Here is a 21,344-nt window from a genome sequence, read left to right as displayed (position 1 = left end):
GACTCAGGTCAAAAGACTCTAGAAGGTACTTATTGGCTTAGATTTATCAAAGCAGACCTAAAAACTCCAACCTTGCATTGCTAGAGATTTGTTGGAGAAATCACCAGGCAAGGTCTTACTGTAAGAGACATTCATTGTTTTTTCTTTGCCAGGCTCTCTTCTAAGACCTTTACATGTTTTCATTTGGTCATCATAATACTTCTCTTAAAAAATATCCACACCTCTGGCCTGTACCCCAGCTCTTGCATGCATAAATAAATCTTTAAAAAAATTATTCTTAATAGCTACTATTTTGTAGGTAAGAAATCTGAGACCAAGACTTGTTATTTTATATAGCTCATGAATGTTAGATAGGAATTAAAACTCCAGTAATCTGATACCCAGATCTCTAGACTCTTAGCCACTATGTTAAATTGCCATTGTAATGCTACATGCATGGAGATGTCCTTAAATAAGATAATGAAGTTTACTCAAAGCTTTATCTACAACAAGTATTAACATCAGGGCTTCATTAAAATCAGAATATGAGCATCAATAAAATATTTTTCATTCTGGGCCTCCCTGGTGGCACAGGCAGTTGAGCACCGCACTATGAAGCTGTCCGCAGCCTCTGCAGCACGGGTTCGATCCCAGCCAGCCAGAGAGAATCCCACATGGCGAAGCAAACCTCTCCTTTCTCACCCGCTGCTCCCCTCAACAGTGTATTTTGTCAGTCTGCTTGTTCTGTTACCCACTCTTTCTCTGGTGACTCCTCTCACTCTCCCGTGCATCTGGCCTGTACCCCAGTTCTTGTATAAATAAATAAATCTTAAAAAAAAATTATTCATTTCACACTTGTATTAGATAATATTGCCCTTACAATTTGCCCTTTATAATATTGCCCTTTATATTTGCCCTTACAATCTACCTTACTTTACCTGGCTCTCCTACTTTCGTGTACGGGCCTTGGGCTCTCCATGCCCAGGGATTTATTGGTATGTTGACAAGAAGCAGAGTTATAAAACATCCCGACACAGGCATAAGTCCTCATTAGCCTATGGTGATTAGAGTTTTTCATAGGCTGCTTTCCTGATTTTACAATATCCCTATTTCTGGGTGGACAAAATTTCTGATATGCTATATGGTATGAGTGTCAGTATGGACATTGCCTGGGAACTTGTTAGTAATGTAGAATTTCAGATCCCACTCCAGGACTATTGAATCAGAATCTCCATTGTATAAGATCACAGGGCCTCCCTAGTGTTCTAAGGGTTAAGTCTCAGCACTATTACCCCTATGGCCTGAGTTTGATCCCCAGCCAGGGAGATATAACCACATGGTGCAGTAGAATTCTGTCTAGCCCACTGCTCCCTTTAGCAATGTATTTCAGTAGATCTGCCTGTTTCACTCCCCATTCTGTCTCTGGTGAATTCTCTCACCCCCTGCACCTCTGGCCTGTACCCCCAGTTCTTCTATGCAGAAATAAATAATTTTTTTAAAGATTTGCAGATAATACATATGTACATTCAACTTCAAGAAGTACTGATACCGATGACCTTTGCCTGTCCTCCCTGACATCTCTGTGTGGTACCTGATTTCAGATATAATTTCTGACCTGCTATGTAAACTTTGTTACTGGCACCTGGGATCTATTGGTTTATAGATATCTGCCTTTTTGTAGAGCTCAAAAAGAACCTTGCCCAGACTTGTAAAATCTACATATTAACCATTTTTTCCATCCCTAATTTCGTATTCTGTTTTCCCCACTACCTGCCCCCATTCATACTCTAGAACTAGAGGAATGATGATAATTGCTCTATTTTATTATTTCCTTTTCAAAAATAGCAAAATAAAGATATATAATCAAAGTAGTAATTGGTCATCACAGAAATTCCTATTAACTTTTCAGACCTAATATTTTAGGGTTTTTTCAATTGTGGTACAGTAAATAAACATAGCCCCCCTCCATTATTGCCAAATTTGCAATATGTGACATTACACTTGAAAAGAAACTTGATAGTTCTTATTTTCTCATTATGTTAAGTATAAAAAGACAAATAATCATTAAGCAGCATTCAATGGGTAATGATTTATGAAGGCCTTTGGGTGCCTTTCTCAAAAGTGTGAAAGAGGTCAAATGACTGTTTTCCTCTGTTGTTACTTCTAGGATTCCTATGGTGTGTGGGATACTTATTCAGTTTAAGTATTAGTCATCCATGGGGATTTCCTGTGTAATAAATTTTACAAGTATAATTTCAAAGAAGAGCATAGAGGTGTATTTATAGACATCCACCCACACCCCTTTCCCTGCAGAGTGCGCTCTGCAAATGCTACTGTCTCTTTGAAGATCCAACTTCAGGTGGAGTCTAAAAAGAGAAATTGTTTTTTCTGGTAGATTTACAAAAAAAGTTTTACCTACTAAGTTGAGAAAACTGCATAAGCCTAGGTATAGAGAAAAATAAAACTTCATAGTAATTTTAAAATTATGAATTTACAACTAGAAAATTAAATGATAGAATTATAAGAAATAGGAATTGTTCATTTATGCATCAATTATGACATTTGAATAATTGTTATTATCATATTCCCTTAGGTATTTTTTTAAGATTTATTTTATTTATACAAGAACCAGGGTACAGGCCAGATGTGCGGGAGGGTGAGAGGATTCACCAGAGACAGAGCAGGGAACAGAATAGGCAGACTGACTGAAATACACTGCTGAGGGGAGCAGCGGGCAAGACAGAAGAGGTCTGCTCACCATGTGGGTTGCTCTGAGGCGGGCGGGGATCAAACAGGCACTGCAGAGGCTGCAGACAGCTTCACAGTGCTGAGCTCAACAGCCTGCGCCACCCTTCGTATTTTTATAGGTACACATTGAAGAATGAACACAGAGATCCTGTCAAATGGTTTCCCATGTCTCATTATTTCTACTGATATTGCAAAGGTGAGGGATTTGGAAAGATTCTGCTCTCTTATGGAGAGTTTGCAGTAGCATATAGCATAAAACTTCCAGGAAAATCACAGAACTCCTTGAAACATTTTGAAAGTAACCTTTATCCTAAACTATTCTCTAAGGGTGAGAAATTACAATTAGAAATACATGCTCATTTTTCTAAGTGATTGATTTCAAGCTATTTTTATTTATTAAGGTTGGCCCTAATGACATCACATTAACTTGATTAGCTCTGTGGAGACCCTATTTCCAAATAAGATCACATTCTGAGATGCTGGCCTAAGACTTGAACATATGAATTTGGGGGACAGGGAAGGCTGGCAGAACACAATTCAACCTATAACAGTGGTCATAGTTGGCTTGCCTGGGACAGCCCTGGCTTATACTTGTTTCCCTGAATTGATTACTCACAATAATTGTTATAGAGCAACCCCGATATTAAACGGGTTCCTGGCTGTGGGTCCTCACCCGCGCTTTAAAGGGACTTATGAATACTCTACTACAGGCACACACAAAAGGTTAATAAAAGGTTTATTTACAAGAGAAAAGGAAATAAGGAAAATGTACAACTCAGGGAGAAAATAGGGAAATAAAGTCTTTAATGCGTCCTACCCGATCTGACGACCTGGAAACCCAAAGGCACTCTCAGAGCTGGCCAGATGCTGCCAGCTGGCGGAGAGCCAAAATGGGGGACCCCCTCCAAATCCCACGTGTCTGGCTTTATACCAACCTGGCAGCTTAACCCCACCCTCAGGTCCCAGCCACCTTCCCTTTGGTGGTGGCGGGATTTGGAGTTCCCAGTGTCTTTGGCTTTGACCTGGGGTGGGGGTGGAGTCCACAAAGCCTATATGGAATTAGCTTTGGGACATCCTTTTCCCCCTAACATAATCACAAAATTGATTACTCACAAAATTCAGATGTCAATAATGCACCACTTTGGTTGGAGTGATAAATTATATGATCCCTCAGATTAGGAAAATACAGGAGAACTTCACCAAATGCAGAGGCCTCAGGGGGAGATTTTTACTAAAACCTGGAAGCCATCTAGTAATATATTGATATAGCATGTATCCTCTTCTCTATAGTCATACTATTTATTCTTATAAAAATGCTTTTATTAACTAGACTGCACATTATGATAGCAATATGATTTTTACCCACATACTTAGTGGGTACCTCATATTAAAGTTTGAAAACAATAGTTTCTCAAATTTTTTGTATATACACATAAATGTGTCTAACATGCATATATAGAGATATATATGAATACACACACAGATATATGCATGCATGCATACATTTGTAAGTTAATATAGTAGTTCCCTTTGAAGAGTTCCCATAACATTTCTGTAAGCAGTGATGGAAGTGAAACTCATAAACATTATGAGTTTTATAAATGGTGAGGATATAAGGATATTTTTTGTGTAAGACAAAGTAACAATGCTCCTTACACGATAGAAGCAAAGGATGCAAGTGCCTTCTGTTTAACCAAATGCTCTTAGTCAAATAGATTTCTAGGCACAGTTAAGTCAGTTTTTTTGAGCAAACCAGGATCCTCTTAGTCCTGACTCTACCTAGAGGAAATTATGGGACTTTTAACAAACAAACAGAAAGCAGATAAGGGGATTTTGGTTCATTTAAAAAACAAATGACAAGGAGATAAGAGGCTTTTAGCAGAGATAGCCTGCCACAGTCAGGTGAGGGACCCAACTAAACAGTAAAAGGGTGGGGGATGGGAACCAATGGTCTTAATGCACAAAGGATGAGACGCTTGAAACAAGATGTATTGAAGATGTGAAAATATAAATAATTTCAGGAGGAGATGACAAGAAAGACTTTCAAGTTAGGATCTTTTCTGATTTCTGTTCTCAGCAGCCAAAAATTCTGAGTTTATATTCATTAGTGAGTGATGTGATTGGAGGATGAATCCAGGACTCTCCTGACCTTTGTTATGTAGGACATGTTGCTATTTTCAGCACTCTGGAGGCAAGCAAATAACCTTCAGTGGAAGATGATGACACATTTTTATACATTTCAACATAATTTTTTTCCCCACTAAGTAAGTACTTTTTAAAAACTAGGATATGCATTAGGTATGTAATTTAAAATATCAGGTTAAATTTAATTATAATGTTGACCACTACCACAAAATGAATTGGGATAAAGAAATTCTCCAGGGCTCCACATGATGCCGTTCCTTCTCTCTATCTCTCTGTCCTTAGCTGTGAAATGTATACTATTTCATAACTCCCCAAATCTATTGATATATGTTGAACACTGCCCCTTCTTTTGAGTCCTACACTTTCATTTCCAACTGGCTGTAGGCAGTTTGCATACATTGTCCTCCATGTAGATGTAGTAATGTTAGGGGGAAAAGGATGTCCTAAAGCTAATTCCATACAGGCTTTGTGGACTCCACCCCCACCCCAGGCCAAAGCCAAAGACACTGGGAACTCCAAATCCCATCACCACCAAAGGGAAGGTGGAGGGTGGGGTTAAGCAGCCAGGTTGGTATAAAGCCAGACACGTGGGATTTGGAGGGGTCCCCCATTTTGGCTCTGAGCATCTGGCCAGCTCTGAGAGTGCGTTTGGGCTTCCAGGTCGTCAGATCGGGTAGGATGCATTAAAGACTTTATTTCCCTATTTTCTCCCTGAGTTGTACATTTTCCTTATTTCCTTTTCCCTTGTAAATAAACCTTTTATTAACCTTTTGTGTGTGCCTGTAGTGGAATATTAATAAGTCCCTTGTAAGCGCGTGAGTGAGGACCCACAGCCAGGCAACCCGTTCAATATCAGGGCTGCCCTATAACAGTATTGCTAACAGATTATAGTCATTATCCTTTTCCACAAAGCAATTCGCCCTTTTGAAGTTCCAAATTTTCTCACCATTGCTACCATTTCCCTACATCTCAGCATTATTCTTTCCTACTTATCTTTTAATCATAGTTGCCCATCAAATCCATTACATTGTTTTTCTATGTGACACTGTTCAAGATCATATCTCCCTTTACATTCACATACCTTTGTTCACACATTCACTCTTTGCTCACCTGCATTAAAGTGAACAACCTCCTGATGAGGTTCCGGCCTACAAATATTTTCCTGATTCTACTCTATTCTAGATCATATTAACCTCTTAAAAACCTTTTTTAAAATAAAAGGTTGAACGTGTTTTCTTTGTTCAAACACCTCTTTAATACTAACAGAATAGTCTTAGTTCTTAGCTGACAACCAGACATTTTTACTATCCTAGTTTCTTCCTTATCATCTCTTCTTATAACTTTCAGATAAAAAAAAAAAGTCCGTTAATAATAATCCTTCTTCAGTCCTCCCTAAAAGTAAAATATTTAATGATTTTTATTTTATTAAAACATGCAGCTAAAATTTCATGATAGTAATTTTTTCTTCTTGGTTTTTAACCTTAAAATAATACATATTTCCTATAGATGAAATTTTCAATAATATTTTCAATTTACTAAATATTGTAAAAATTTGCATTACAGATTGTTTTGGGTAAGAGTATGCACACTTCACTAGTTTACCATTTTCCTATTACTTTAAGTAGAAGAAGTAATGTTACATGTTCTTCACTGCCTAGGCAATCACTGACTTCAAGATGACCCATACCACATCTGAGAATGTGATAACCAAAGTCCCTTCTCTAATTGTCCTTATTTGAAATGAAGGCTTTCAAGAATAGATGTCTTAAGCTAACACTTAAAAGGCCTTTATCTTTGAGAAAGTTAAAGGGAAAAATGGTAGAGGAATTTGGGTGAAAGTGTTGTAGAGCAACCCCGATACAAAACGGGGTGCCTGACTGTGGGTCCTCACCCGCGCACTTAAAAGGACTTATCAATGCTCTACTGCAGGCAGGCACACATGAAAGGTTAATAAAAGGTTTATTTACAAGGGAAGGGGAAATGAGGAAATGTACAGCTCTGGGAGAAAAGTGGGAGACAAAGTTTTAAATGAGTCCTACCCGATCCGCCAATTAGGAATCCCAAAATGGCGCTCTGAGAGCTGGCCGCCAGCCAGGAGCGGTGAAGCCAGGAGGCGAGCGATCGCGAGCCAGAGAGCCCAAGGCCCACGTGTTTGGTTTTTTATATCCAACCTGGCTGCCCAACTCCACCCTCAGGTCCCAGCCTCCCTCCCTTGGTGGTGATGGGATTTGTCTTTCCCAGAGTCTTGATGGCTTTAGTCTGGAGTGGGCGTGGAGTCCACAAAGTTAATCCTGTATGGGATTAACTCAGGACATCACTTCCCCCTAACAAAAGTAGCAGTTAGGAAGGTTGAAATAGTCACTATGCAAGCAGAGGTAATGAGACTTTCCTGGAATTGGGAGAATATGGGCTACAGAACAATAGAGATAAAGGTTATACAAACTGTGGAGTTCAGTGAATGCACCTTATAATGAAGACATGATTGGGCAGATCATGGGTAGGGGAATAATGAAGATAATGAAACACTTTTCAAGGTTTATTCTGGGGGTATATGTGCAGATTAGAATTGGGAGAGAAAGCAAAGCTGAGACATCAAATAGCAAGCCATGTTGTCCAGAAGTAAGGAGATTAGGCTTTCCTGAGGTTGCTTGGCATGAAAATCAAAAAGGCAAGTCAGATATGATCATTTTGCAAGAGAAATTGACAAAATTTATGACAGATTGACTGTAGGTGATGAAATTCCAGGTTGCTTTTGAACATTGTCATATCACTAACCTGAAAATAGTAGGATATTAGATGTTGACTTAGAAAGATGATAAATTAGATTCAAACATACTTAGTTGAACTGTATGATCATGAAATAACAAAGTGGAGACAGACAATTTAGGTTTAAATGTAGGAATGTAATTATTAGTGTATGACCAAGGGTACTCCGGGACTCCCAATCTTGTACACTGTTAAGGTGACAAACCATCTAGGTACATAATGACAAAGGAGATCATAGTGTGAACAACAGTTAATACAATTGGTGTGCATTTCTGTCCCACTGGTATTTTGACTGTCTTGTCCTATATTTTCCAACTCTTGGTATACTCTCACATTAAGAGACTCGTAGCTCTTTCTCTGACTTCCAGAATTTGCTTATCTTTAATTTCCATTAGGTATTCTGTATTCTGTCTACACTGTTGACTCATTCCTTTGCATTTCATTTTCCTTCTCTAGTCCTACTTTATACTACTAACAAAATTCTCATAGTTCCAAGTTTTAGGGCATTAACTCCTGATAAGAATATTTTATTCAGTGCAGCATTTTGTGGTGTCTCATACTCCTTTGTGTACTTGATTTTAATAATGATAGTGTCAAAGAAATTTCTGCAAAGTTTAAGAATCCCATGGGTCAGAGAGGAAATTATCTATATTATCATTCTGTGCTTACCTACTTATGCCATACTGTGTTGTCATGACTGGTGGAAGAGTTGAGATTGATAGACTTCAGGACATGAGGAATTTTTCCTAGGAGACAGTGTCAGTCTCTAGTTTATTTTCTTTACATAAAACATGGAGATTTAAAGTTTCTTCTGGGCTAAGGCCTGTGTTCTCATTTTAATCCCAGGTAGTTTGTTCCATTTTGGATAAAGAGTTCTGAATTTTTCCAAAAGTATGTAAGGAACTATTGAGTGATTCATGTTCTTTTTTGTTTGCATGAAGGCTTTTAAAGATACACAATAAGATGAAATTAATACCTCTCTCCTTAATAATAGGCAGAACAAACAAATAAACAAAAAAAGCACAATCTGGATCATTGCAAAAATGAGTCAGAAGAATGAATCAATATTAGTATGAAACCTTGTTATAACATGCTGTGAAATGAGATGATTAAAATCTTCCAAAGAACAAAGGCAGAGCAACCTAGTAGCTTCCAGAGGACTTTGTCACAATCATTACAAAGAAAGCTCTAAATCAGAGAGCTAAAGTTTTACAAAGTTTCACAGCTGAACTGCAGGGTATATCTTAACAGTTAGGCTTTCACATTAGTAACCAAACCTCTATATGTGCCTTCCTTCCTCTTATCTGGTTTTCAGATTCCTCTCAAAAATTTAAAAAATTTAAAAATTAGTGGGGTTTTTTTCCCCCTCCTTTTTAAGCTTGAAAAGTAAATTAAAATTTTAATATCTCTGTTTAATCAAGTTATTAATAATTTATTTTAATTATTTATTTAATTAACTTTTTAGTAGAAATAAAAAATGAGCAACAATGTATAAAATATAGAGATAAGGAGAATTGGTAAAAAGGAACAAAGTGGAGGAAAATTGGGGAGCATGGATGTAAGAAGAGAAACAAAAAGGATATGAGATGGACATGAGCAGAAGGATGGGAAAATGCAGTAGTGATGGGTAATATGAAAAAATGTGTTAATTAGATTGAAGGAGGTTCAGATTCAAATTTGCATATTTGGTAAAACCCTGTGGAGCCAACTGTTAGTTCTTTCTCATTTATCACTTTTTCTATTATCTGAAACTATTTAAAATTCATTGTCAAATAAAAAGAAGCACCTTTAAATAAAGTCTCTTAATTATTTACACCTTTAGTTATTTACACCTTTAAACCACTAATACTAAGAAGTGTCAGAACATAAATATTTCTCCCATGCTTAAGCCAGTGCACCAAAGACCAACCTCTTGTTTGATAGCCAAAGAAGTTTCTACAACAAAAATGTCATTCTTATTGTCTTATATTAAGAATTCTTCTTTTAGAACACAAAAACGCTAATTTGAAAGGAAACCTGCACTCTTAAGTTTATTGCAGCACTATTTAGTCAAGATATGAAAACAATTTAAATGCCCCAAAATGGATTAATGGATCAAAAAGTTGTGGTATATATACACAATGAAACATTACTCAGTAATCAAAAATGACAGACTTGTGCCATTTGTGGCAACATGGATGGAGCTGGAAGGGATTATGCTAAGCAAAATAAATTAGAAGGAAAAATAAATATCAGATAGTTTTACTTATATATGGCACATGGAGAAACTGAACAAAAGGTCTAGAGAAAGACAAAACTTGCAAGCTGATCATAGATCTGAGGCATTATAGCAAAGGGGTCAGGGGAGGGGTCAAAACAAGAGAGGGGAGAGCACAGGGGAACATAGTGATGTTTCACAGGTGATAAGGTGGTGGGAGTACTATGGGAAATGCACCTGAAGGGAGAAACCAATTACTGTACAAAAATGAACAATGATGTAAGAAAATAAATAAATTTAGATAAAAAAATATGTATAAAAGGCAAAATAAATATCAGGAGCTTCTTAAAAAAGAATTCTTTATTAAGGAGTAGCATCGTTTGACTAGTATTTGGACTTTTTGCAAAATTTCTGTTTTTAAGCAGCTTTAGTGAAGTATAATTGACATATAAAACATATATTTAAAGTTCACAATGTGGCAGTTTTTGATATGAATATTCCATTCATTCTTTTGAGGTACAGTCATGTTGTAGTATGTATCAATAGTGTGTTCTTTTTATAGCTGAGTAGTATTCCATTTATGTCTATACCATAGTTTATTTGTCTGTTGATGGACATTAGGATTGTTTTTAGTTATGGCTATTGCAAATAGAAAATTTTGAACATTGTAATGGCTGTTGCAAATAGAAAATTTGCAACATTGTAATACAAATTTTTGTATGAATAGAAGTTTTTATTTCTCTTGGGTAAATATCTAGGAATAGAATACTAAATCTTATAAAAGTTTTCTTTTTATTTCTTTTTTTTATAATAAATTTTATTTTTATATTCCCCATACAATTGCAACCCCCCATTCTGACCCCAATCCCTCCCATCCCGCCCCCCACCCCCAAAAAGTGTCTCTGGTTCATAGTTTTTTGTTGATTTTGATTTTCACTTTCTTATAGTTATTCATTTTCCTGGTCCCTTATTTAAGTTTTCTAGATTCCTGCTATGAGTGAGACCATCCGGTATTTTTCTTTTTCTTTTTTGGCTTATTTCACTGAGCATGATCCCTTCCAGTGCCATCCATGTTGCTGCAAATTGATGTGTTTATCTTTTTTGAATGCTGAGTAATATTCCATGGTATATATGTACCACATCTTCTTGATCCAGTCATCTATTTTTGGGCATTTGGGCTGTTTCCAAAGCTTAGCTATTGTAAACAGTGCTGCTCTAAACATAGGGGTGCAGGTGCTCTTTGGAATTGATGTTTCTGTGTCCTTTGGGTAAATACCTAGGAGTGGAATTGCTGGATCATATGGAAGCTCTATGTTTTCTTTTTAAATAAACTTCCAACATTTTTTCAAAGTGGTCAGTCATTTACATTTCCACCAGCAGTGAACTGGATTTTCAGTTTCTTCATATTCTAAACAACACAAGGTGTGGTGGGTCTTTCTTATTTTAACCACACTAACAGATGTTTAGTTGTAGCTCAATGAAAATTTAATTTGCATTTACATAATGGATAATGATGTTGAATATCTTTTAATTTGTTTACCTATCATCTATGCATCGTTTTTCGTGAAGTATCTGTCCAAATTTTTGCCCATTTAAAAAACTATGCTATTTCTTTTGTGTTATTGAATTTTGAGAGTTAGATGGTAGAGAGCTGTGGGATTGAGAGGGCCTCGTGTTTACAGTAACAGAAGTCTGCATCAGCGTGCATGGCCTAAATGACTCACATTTGGGGGGGGAGCAGGTGTCTTAGTGGAGGCCAGCCCAGAAGAGTGAAATCTGTCAGGAATGATAGTTAGTAAGCAATATATGTCAACAGATGTAAAAGTATATATAGGTTTTACTTTTCAAAAAATCATGAAGGAGTGGCCTTCCCAGTGGCACAGCAGGTTGAGACCCGCCCTGTGAAGCTGTCCACAGCCTCCGCTTCGCGGGTTCGATTCCCAGCTGGCCAGGGAGATTCCCGCATGGTGCAGCAGACCTCTCCTGCCTCACCCGCTGCTCCCCTCAGCAGTGTCTTGGGTCTGTCTGCCTGTTCTGTTCCCTGCTCTGTCTCTGGTGAATTCTCTCACCCTCCCGCACCTCTGACTGTACCTCAGTTCTTGTATAAATAAATAAATCTTTAAAAAAAATCATGAAGGAACTATTCTGTTCTTTTGAGATCAAAGTAAGCAAAAATAGAAAAAGTGTGGCAACTGATGTGTCTAGCTCCTCTTGTCCAATGAACACCTAAAATTTAGGATAATTGGAAAAATCCCTCAAATTGAAAATAATCTTTATTTCAAGGCTGACTCAGTGTGATTCTCTGAGATGAAAAAGGATGATGTAGTATAGTGATGATTATTAGCTTTCTAGTTTTAGACAAATGATAAAAAGTTTAGCAATCTGTGTTCATTAAACATATAATTTTTCCTTACCTAAGAACTTTCCCCTTTCATGTGTATCCCCATACTCACTGTCCCTTTGTTTTTCTTTTTAAAATTTTTATTGAAGTAACACTGTTTTATAACATTATATGTCTCAGATGAACATTAAATTTCAAGATCTGTACATACTATGATAACCACCAAAGGTCTAACTTCTATCCACCACCTTATAATGGACCCACTTTACACACCTCCATCCTTCCATATCCCCCAATTACCACAATTTTGTTCTTATAATCTATGAGTTTATTTTAATTTTGTCTTATTTGTTTTGTTTATCTTCCAAATATGAGTGAAATCATATTTGTCTTTATCTGACATTTCACTCATCATAATACCTTTTAAGTCCATCTATGTCCCAGATGGCAAAGTTTCATCATATATATATATATATATATATATATATATATACACACACACACACACACAGACACATGCGCGTGTGCACTATGGTTGAGTAGTATTCCATTGTGCATATATATACCATATCTTCTTTTCATATTTGTCCTTGATGAGCTTTTAGATTGTTTGTAGCTCTTGGCTATTGTAAATAATTCTGCAACAAATAAAGGAGTGCACAAATCTCTTTGAATTACTGTATTTGTATTCTTCAGATAAATGCCAGAAGTGGGTTAGCTAGATTATATGGTATTTTCATTCTTAATTTTTTGAAAAATCTCCATACTCTTTTCCATAGTGTCTGAATCAGTTTATATTTCCACCAACAGTTTATGAGGGTTCCCTTTTCTCCACATCTTTGCCTACACAGGTTGTTTCTTGTCTTTTTGATATAAGCCATTCTCACAGGTGTGAGATGATATCTTATTGTGGTTTTGATTTGCATTTCCCTAATGATAAGTGATGAACACTTTTTTCATGTGCCTGTTGGCCATTTGTATGTTTTCTTTGGAAGAGTGTCTATTTAGATCCTCTGCCTATTTTTTTTAATTAGATTGTTTTGTTATTGTTGTTATTGGTGTTGTTGAGTTATATGAGTTCTTTACATATTTTGGATATTAATTCTTTATTGAATATGTGAGTTAAAAATATTGCACCCCATTTAGAAGGTTGCCTTTTCCTTTTGATGATGGTTTCTTTGTACAGAAGCATTTTAGTCATCTCATTTGTTGATTTTTACTGTTGTTTCCCTTTCTATTATAGTCAAATCTTCAAAGATATCTCTAAGGAGCTTCTCATCTATATTTTCTTATGTATTTTGTGGTTTCAAATTTTACATTCACGTTTTTAATCCATTTTGAATTATTTTTTGTGCATGTTGTAAGACAGTGGCCTACTTCATTCTCTGTGTGTGTGTGTGTGTGTGTGTGTGTGTGTATTCCCAACATCTTTTGTTGAAGAGACTACCATTTCTCCATTTGTATGCGCTTGAATCCTTTATCATAGTTTTCCACATATATGGGGGATTGTTTGGGAGCTCTCAATTCTGTTACATTTATCTGTGTGTTTGAAACCATTGTTAAAATGAAAAGACAGACTACTGAATGGAAGAAGATAGTTGCAAACCACATGTCAGACAAGGGATATGTATCCAAAATATATATAAAAAAAAATTCAACAAAAGAACGTACAACTTGATTAAAAAATGGACTAAGTGGCTAAACAGGCATTTCACCAAAGGAGATATACACATGGCCAATAGATAGATGAAAATATGTTCTACATAATCTATCATTAGAAAAGCAAACCAATACAATGAAATTTCACCTCACACCTATTAGAATGGCTATTCTGAAAAAAATCAGGGAATAATAAGTGTTAGCATGCTGGTGACAGCACATCAAACTGAGGTTTATGATCGACTAAATAATTACTTGACTGGAAAAAAAGGAGCAAATGAACTCACAGGTAAATAAAATTTTGGAAATAAAAGAATGACAGCAGCTAGGATAATCACTTTTTATATACATTATGTATAATACAATATATCACTGCTGGGAGAATGTCATTTCTGTAGATATAATTTTTCTGCTAACAGGTTTTGATTACCAGTGTATTGGAGGTTAGAAGAATTTTTTTGAAATTCATTTTCATTTGCAAAATCATTCACTGATATGATCTATTATTTTAAAAAAGAGTGGACACATAGCATCAAATATTGCAAGTGAATGCATTGCTCCCCTCCTCCCCCCCAACCCCAACCTCACCAGGTTAGGCTATAGGAAGTATTTATAATAAGCAAATGCCACTGCTTTAAAATTCTGTAAATAATTTTAAAACTCAACTAATATTTAAAATGTATTAATGTAAAGGTCAATATACAAATGTTTCACAAAATGCTAAATCCTTGAAATATGAAATCTTGTGTTATTTTCTTCTGAGAATTAACAGTTTGAAACCAAGTGGAAATAAATAAAATCACATAGTCTTGGTAGAGGTCAAAACAGGATATCCCAAGCTCAATTTTCATTCATGAAGAAACAGTACTCTGGAACTTTACATTAGTGCTGAGAGTCTCCACTGGTATGGAGAAGATTCATTTATGTAAACCTTTCAGGCCCTTGGACAGGTTAAAGTCCCCTTCTGCTCACTGAAGTGTGAGTAGCCCTTCAGGGTTTGTTTAGGGTGAACATTCTCTTTGGAATTCTTGCTCAGTGGTTACAACTCTTGAATGGTATAATCTATTCTGGGAGAGGCCAAGTTGCTCTTATTTGCCTTCCTGTGATCTAGATAGAATCTCATTTGCTTGTCACATTGTTTGACAGTGGATATTTAATAAGAAGAGACATTCATTTCCCAACGTTGATTTACAGTGATCTTGTTAGTTCAGAGGAACTGTCAGAATTAGTGTGGCTCTTCTTGGTGTTGAACAATCTGACACTTCTTTTCTGGGATGAAAAGCATGATGAAATGCCAAGTTTTTATTGTTGTTGTTTCTTGGTTCCATCAAGTGTCAATGAAAAGGAAAATAAGGGGCTCCCTGGTCTCGCAGTCTCGCAAGGGGGTAAGACACAACCTATGGAGATAGCCACAGCCACTATAGCACAAGTTCAATCCCCAGCCAAGGAATTACCTACACAGCGCAGCAGACCTCTCCTGACTTGCCTGCTGCTCCCCTCAGCAGTGTATTTCAGTCTGCCTGTTCTGTTTCCCACTCTGTCTCTGGTGAATCCTCTTACCCCCACACCTCTGGCCTGTACCCCAGTTCTTGTATTCATAAATAAATGTCTTTGAAAAAAAAAAAGAAGCTTCCATCTGTAATTAGAATAGAGAGAGGTGACAATAGTGACATTGCTTTCAGGACATGTTCTCATCAAAGCCTCCATCACTGCAAAATTTCATTGTACTTTCACTGTAGAGTTTATGGCTATCTTTTACAAATTAACTAACAGTATATTGGTCCTCATTTTTGCTTCAGCTGTTGCGATAGCAACCAACAGTGTGCAGCTCTAGCCTGACCAATAGCACTTGATGTTCCTTCTGCTTTTGTTTACTTCCCCATTCCACCCCTGCAAACATTGTCCAGTGGCTATGGGAGCCAAGTGATAATCTCTTTCACATCTTTGGCAGATAATCTGAAGTATATTGTGCACAGTTCTTCTTCAGAGAGTTCACAGCTATGGTTGCCAGATGAAATAAAGGTTGCCCCATTAAATGTCAATTGAAAGACAAGCAACAGTTTTTTGTTTCTTTTTTAAGTAGAAGTATGTCCCATATTGCATGGCACATGCTTTTACTAAAAAAAAAAAAAAAAATGTTTTCTGAGTGCTGTGTTTTTTATTTGCTAAATCTTGCAACACTATTCACAAGGAAAATAAGACCCTATTGTCTCAGTGCAACATCACACTCTTGGATTGGATTTACTGCTTTCCTGGTGTCATTCTTTCTAACACCCCTGCTAGAGTTCCCTGGCCTTACTTCTGCAAATACACTGCTATATGTGCAAGACCTTGCCTCACCTTGTAATCCATATGTCCCTCATATTTCTTGTCTTTTGAAATCTAGATAAGATTGAGTAGAACTGCCGATGCTCTGTGGGGATCCAAAGCTGCCCCTTTCACCCCCAAATATGTGATTTCTGAGATGCATATATCCTTATAGATATCTCTGTTGTGAACTCATTGTTGTGTGAATTAGTTCAATTTATGGATAATCTCACCTACCTGCAAATCCTGGGTTTTCCTGCCACTGATAACCAGATATGAAGTCAGCTATCTCATTGATCCACAACCAAGAATAAGAAGCCAATGCCTCCCAAATACTAAACAAATAAATCTACACAAAGAACTGATCAAATAGTAAACTTTTATGAACATTTGGGCCAGGGCAGAGAATACATCATATTAGAGAAAAGAACATCATTTCTAATTAAAAACTATACATCTTGTTTCTAAAATAAAAATCCTTTGGATTTGCCACCACTGGAAATTTTTCACTGGCTTCTTCATTCCTCATAGTGCTTCAAAACTCTCATCTTTTTTCCCCCCTCTCTCCTCCCTAGGTCTCAAAATGATTCCCCACATTTAGCAAAATGCCAAGCATATGACAAGAACTTGGTTAATGACAAACACATGTGTATATATGTGTGTATGTATGTATGTTTGTATGTTTATCTTTATTCCTTCATCTGTTGATGAGCACTTAAGCTGTTTCCATAGCTTGCTATTGTGAATACTATTGCGGTGGACTTGGGAGTGCAGATATCTCTTCTAGTTGCTGATCATTCCTTTGGACATATAACCAGAAGTGGAATGATGGTAGTCCTGTTTTTAAGGAAACTTTGTACTGTTTTCCATATTGGTTACACCAATTTACATTGCTACCAGCAGTGTACAAGGGTTTCCTTTCTCCACATCTAAACCAACATTTGTTATATCTTGTCTTTTTGATAATAATAGCTATGCTAACAAGTGTGAGGTGATAACTCATATGGTTTTTACTTGCCTTTCCTTAATGATTAGTGTTTTGAGAACCTTTTCATGCACATGTTGGCCACTTATGTCTTTTTGGAGAAATGTCAATTCAGATCCTTTGCTCATTTTTTTAATTGGATTTTTGGTTTTTGCTAATTTTGTGAATTCTTGATATGTTTTTGATATTAACTGCCCATCAGATATATATGGTTTATAAATATTTCCTCCTACCTGTAGGTTGCCTTTTCATATGTTGATTGTTTTCTTTGATGTGCAAAAGCATTTTAGCTTGATACAGTCCCACTGTTTATTTTTGCTTTCATTGATTGTACTTTTGGTGTCATGGCCAAAAGATCATTGTCATTATCAACATCAAGGTGCTTCTTCCCTATGTTTTCTTTGAAGACGTGTATGGTCTTAGATCTCATATTTAGGCCTTTAAACAAATTAGAGTTCATTTTTGTGAGTGGTTATAATAGGGGTCCAGTTTCATTCTTTTGCATGTAGATATTGTTTCCCCAACACCATTGAAGAGACTATCATTCCTGCATTGTGTATTTTTGGCAACTTTATGGAGAGTTAGAGTTGACTGTATATGTGTGTGTGTGTTTATTTCTGGGCTCCCTATTCTATTCCATTGATCTATGTGTTCATTTTATGCCAATTCTATACAGTTTTGATCACTACAATTTTGTAATATGGGGCCTCCCCTGTGGCGCAGCAGGTTGAGCACAGTGCTATGAAGCTGTCCACAGCCTCTGCAGTGCGAATTCGATTCCTGACCAGCCAGGGAGATTCCCACATGACTTTCACCTCCTTTGTGAAATTTATTCCTAAGTATTTTCTTTTTTGATGCTATTATAAATGGCATTTTCTTAATTTCCTTTACATATAGCTCATTGTTAGTGTAAAGACACCAATGATTATTGAATATTGATTCTGTATCCTGCATCTATCCTGCATCTTTTTGCTGAATTCATTTCCTAGTTCTAACAGTTTCTTGTGGAATCTTCAGGAATTTCTCTATATAAGATCATAGAAATAAATAATTTAACTTCTTCCTTTTTGATTTGGATTCTTCCTATTTCTTTTTTTCTTGCCTAATTTCTCCGCCAAGGACTTGTGGTACTATGTTAATTAGAAGTACTGAAAGCAGGTTTTCTTGTCTTCTTCCTGATCTTAAAAGAAAACATCCTGACTTTTTTTTTTTACCATTGAATATGATATTAACTATGGATCATACATAATATTTAATGCCGTGTGATACATTGTTTCTATACCTAATTTTTTGAGTTTTTAATCATGAAAACATGGAATTTTTTCAAATGCGTTTTCTTCTACATCTATTGAGATGATAATATGAGTTTTGGCCTTTGTTTCGTTACCTCAGGGTATCACACTTACAAAGTTGCATATATTCATGTTTCATTGCAACCCTTGGTATAATTGCCATGGTATATAATTATTTCAGTATGCTATTAATTCAATTTGCTAGTATTCTGTTGAGAATGTTTGCATCTGCATTCATCAGGGATAAGGCCTTTAACTTTCTTCATGTAGTGTCTTTTCTGGGTTTGATATCAGGGTAATGTTGGCTTTATAAAATGAGTTTGAATATGTTTCTCTTCAATTTTTAAGAAGAGTTTGACAAAGATTGGAGATAGTCTTCTTTAAATGTTTGATAGCATTGACCTCTGAAATCATCTTGTCTGGTCTTTATCGGGAAAATTTTTATTATTCAATCTTAATTATTACTGTTTTGTTCAGATTTTCTATTTCCTCATGAGTCAATCTTGGTAGGTTGCATGTTTCCAGGAATTTATATATTTCTCCTAGGTTCTCCAATTTGTTGGTGTGTAGTTGTTCATAGTCTCATAATATTTTGTATATCTGTTTTATCAATTGTAATATTTCCTCATTCACTTATTTTATTTATTTTTCTTTAGTCTGGAAGATTTATAAATATTTTTTAAAATTTTCAGAAAAACTTAATTTTTAGTTTTATTAGTCTTTTAAATTGTTTCACCTATTTTTTTGTTTTAATCTTTATTCTCTTTTCCTGTCATTTATCTTTGGGTTTAATATTTCCTTCTTTTCCTAGTTCTTTGAGATGTAAAGTTGGGTTTTTTAAAAGGAATTTAGTTAGACAAATACAAAGTAAAGGTATTGGAAACTGCAGGCAATCTTATGTAAGACTAAATTATCTCTACACTCATGGTAATAGGAACTTATTTATTACATCAGTGTGGGCAACACCATCAATAAAAACTTATAAAAAAACACTATCAAATGTCATAATATATTTCAAGCATTGTGCTAAATCATTTACTTACTTTCTCTCACACTACTCTCATGCAAATGGAATTATGGTTGCTTCTGTTCATACATAGGTAAGCATCTGACTTAAGGCTTTCAAAAAGTAAGTATAAGAACAAGGAGTCAAATCAAATGCTAAATTCTTTTTTTAAATTATTTTTTTAATAAATATTTTACAGCATTGTTCTTTTTTTTAAAGATTTATTTATTTATGCATACAAGAGCCAGGGTACAGGCCAGAGATGCGGGGGGTGAGAGGGTTCACCAGAGATAGAGCGGGGAACAGAACAGGCAGACTGACTGAAATACACTGCTGAGGGGAGCAGGGGGCAAGACAGGCGAGGTCTGCTTTACCATGTGGATTTCTCTCTGGCTGGCGGGGATCGAACTCATGCTGCAGAGGCTGCGATTGCTTCATAGTGGGGTACTTAACCCCTTGCGCCACCAGGGAGGCCACATCACTGTTCATTTTTAAACAATGTTTGCTATTCCCCCACTCAGGTGTAGTCCTCATAGACTTTCCTCTACCAATTCACTTGTGCACCCACTTCAGTCCCCTGTGCCCCTCCCTCCCCCTCCACCCCTGCAGGATGTCTCTGGTTTATAATTGTCTGTTTGTTTTTGTTTTGTTGTGTTTTGTACTGTTATTATTTTTACCCCTGATGTCTTATTTGGGTCCCTTATCTTCCTCCTATAAATGAAGCTATCCGATATTTTTCTTTTTCCTTCTGACTTATTTCACAGGGCATAATTCCTTCTAGTTCCACCCATGTTGCTGAGAATGGCATGAGTTTATCTTTTTTGATTGCTGAATAGTATTCTATTGTGTATATGTGCCACATCTTCTTGATCCAGTCATCTATTTTGGGGCATTTGGCTTATTTCCAGGTTTTACTTATTATAAATAGTGCTGCAATAAATATAGGGGTACAGGTATTCTTTTGATCAATGTTTTCATGTCCTAAAATGCCAAATTCTTTGCACATTAGGGACAGGGTAGAATTAAGTGAGTGGGCAAATGGGAATGGTAAGAGCTAGGTTGCTTGGTAATAATATAAGGAGTTAGTAAAATTAGTTAGAAGTCAATATAAAAATTTCTTTCAATTTCTCTCTTTTCTTTTTAACTATATGTTGAAGTTCTTATAAAATTTGAACAAGGTAGTCATAAATCTTGCTTTTGCATAAATCATGTTCTGTCACTGATATATATGGACATAAAGGAAAGCTTGGATCTTTTAACACAATTGATGTCCTGACTCCAGTTTGAAGCTTAATTTCCTATTTCTGTTCACCCATTTGGAATGTCTGTGGTTAGTTTGGTGACTAAGCTGATGAACTATATTTGCTGCTTTGATAATGATTCAATCTCAGTTTAGTTACATCAAAAAAAAAAAAAAATTCCCACCCCAAAACAAACCCAGCAGAACAAAGACAAGTTAGGAGAAACACTCTACATTAAAAAAAGTCTTTGCATGTTATTGCTGAGATAAAGATAAAATAACTCTTTGGCATTGTTATAATATAGGAGTCATTTTCTTTATGGTCTTTGAACTCTAACATCTTAAATATCTTTAATGTTTGTAGGCAAGGGATAATGTTTGTAGGTAAGAGACACATAGTAGCATTCTATTTCTGACTTCGGTTACTGTTTTTTTTTAAGCCCAAGAGTGAAAACTGAAGCTTTATTTTAGAATGACTCTGTGCTATCTGCACATTCACTGTGGAGATGACTAATTTTGTATCCAATATAAAACTAGATTATTTTTATCCCTACAGCACTTGGAGTGATTATTTTCTTCAGAAAGTTATATCTCTTATCAACTTATTTCATTAGCATTAAAATTTTGTCTATTTCAACTCAGTTTTTCATGTATTTTTGAAGCGAAACCTTACTAAAGA

Source organism: Talpa occidentalis, unplaced genomic scaffold (assembly GCF_014898055.3).
Source record: "Talpa occidentalis isolate TD23 unplaced genomic scaffold, MPIMG_talOcc4v2.1 talOcc4.4, whole genome shotgun sequence".
Lineage (NCBI taxonomy): Eukaryota > Metazoa > Chordata > Mammalia > Eulipotyphla > Talpidae > Talpa > Talpa occidentalis.
The sequence above is the reverse complement of the archived record's forward strand: the minus strand, read 5'-3'. Positions refer to the sequence as shown.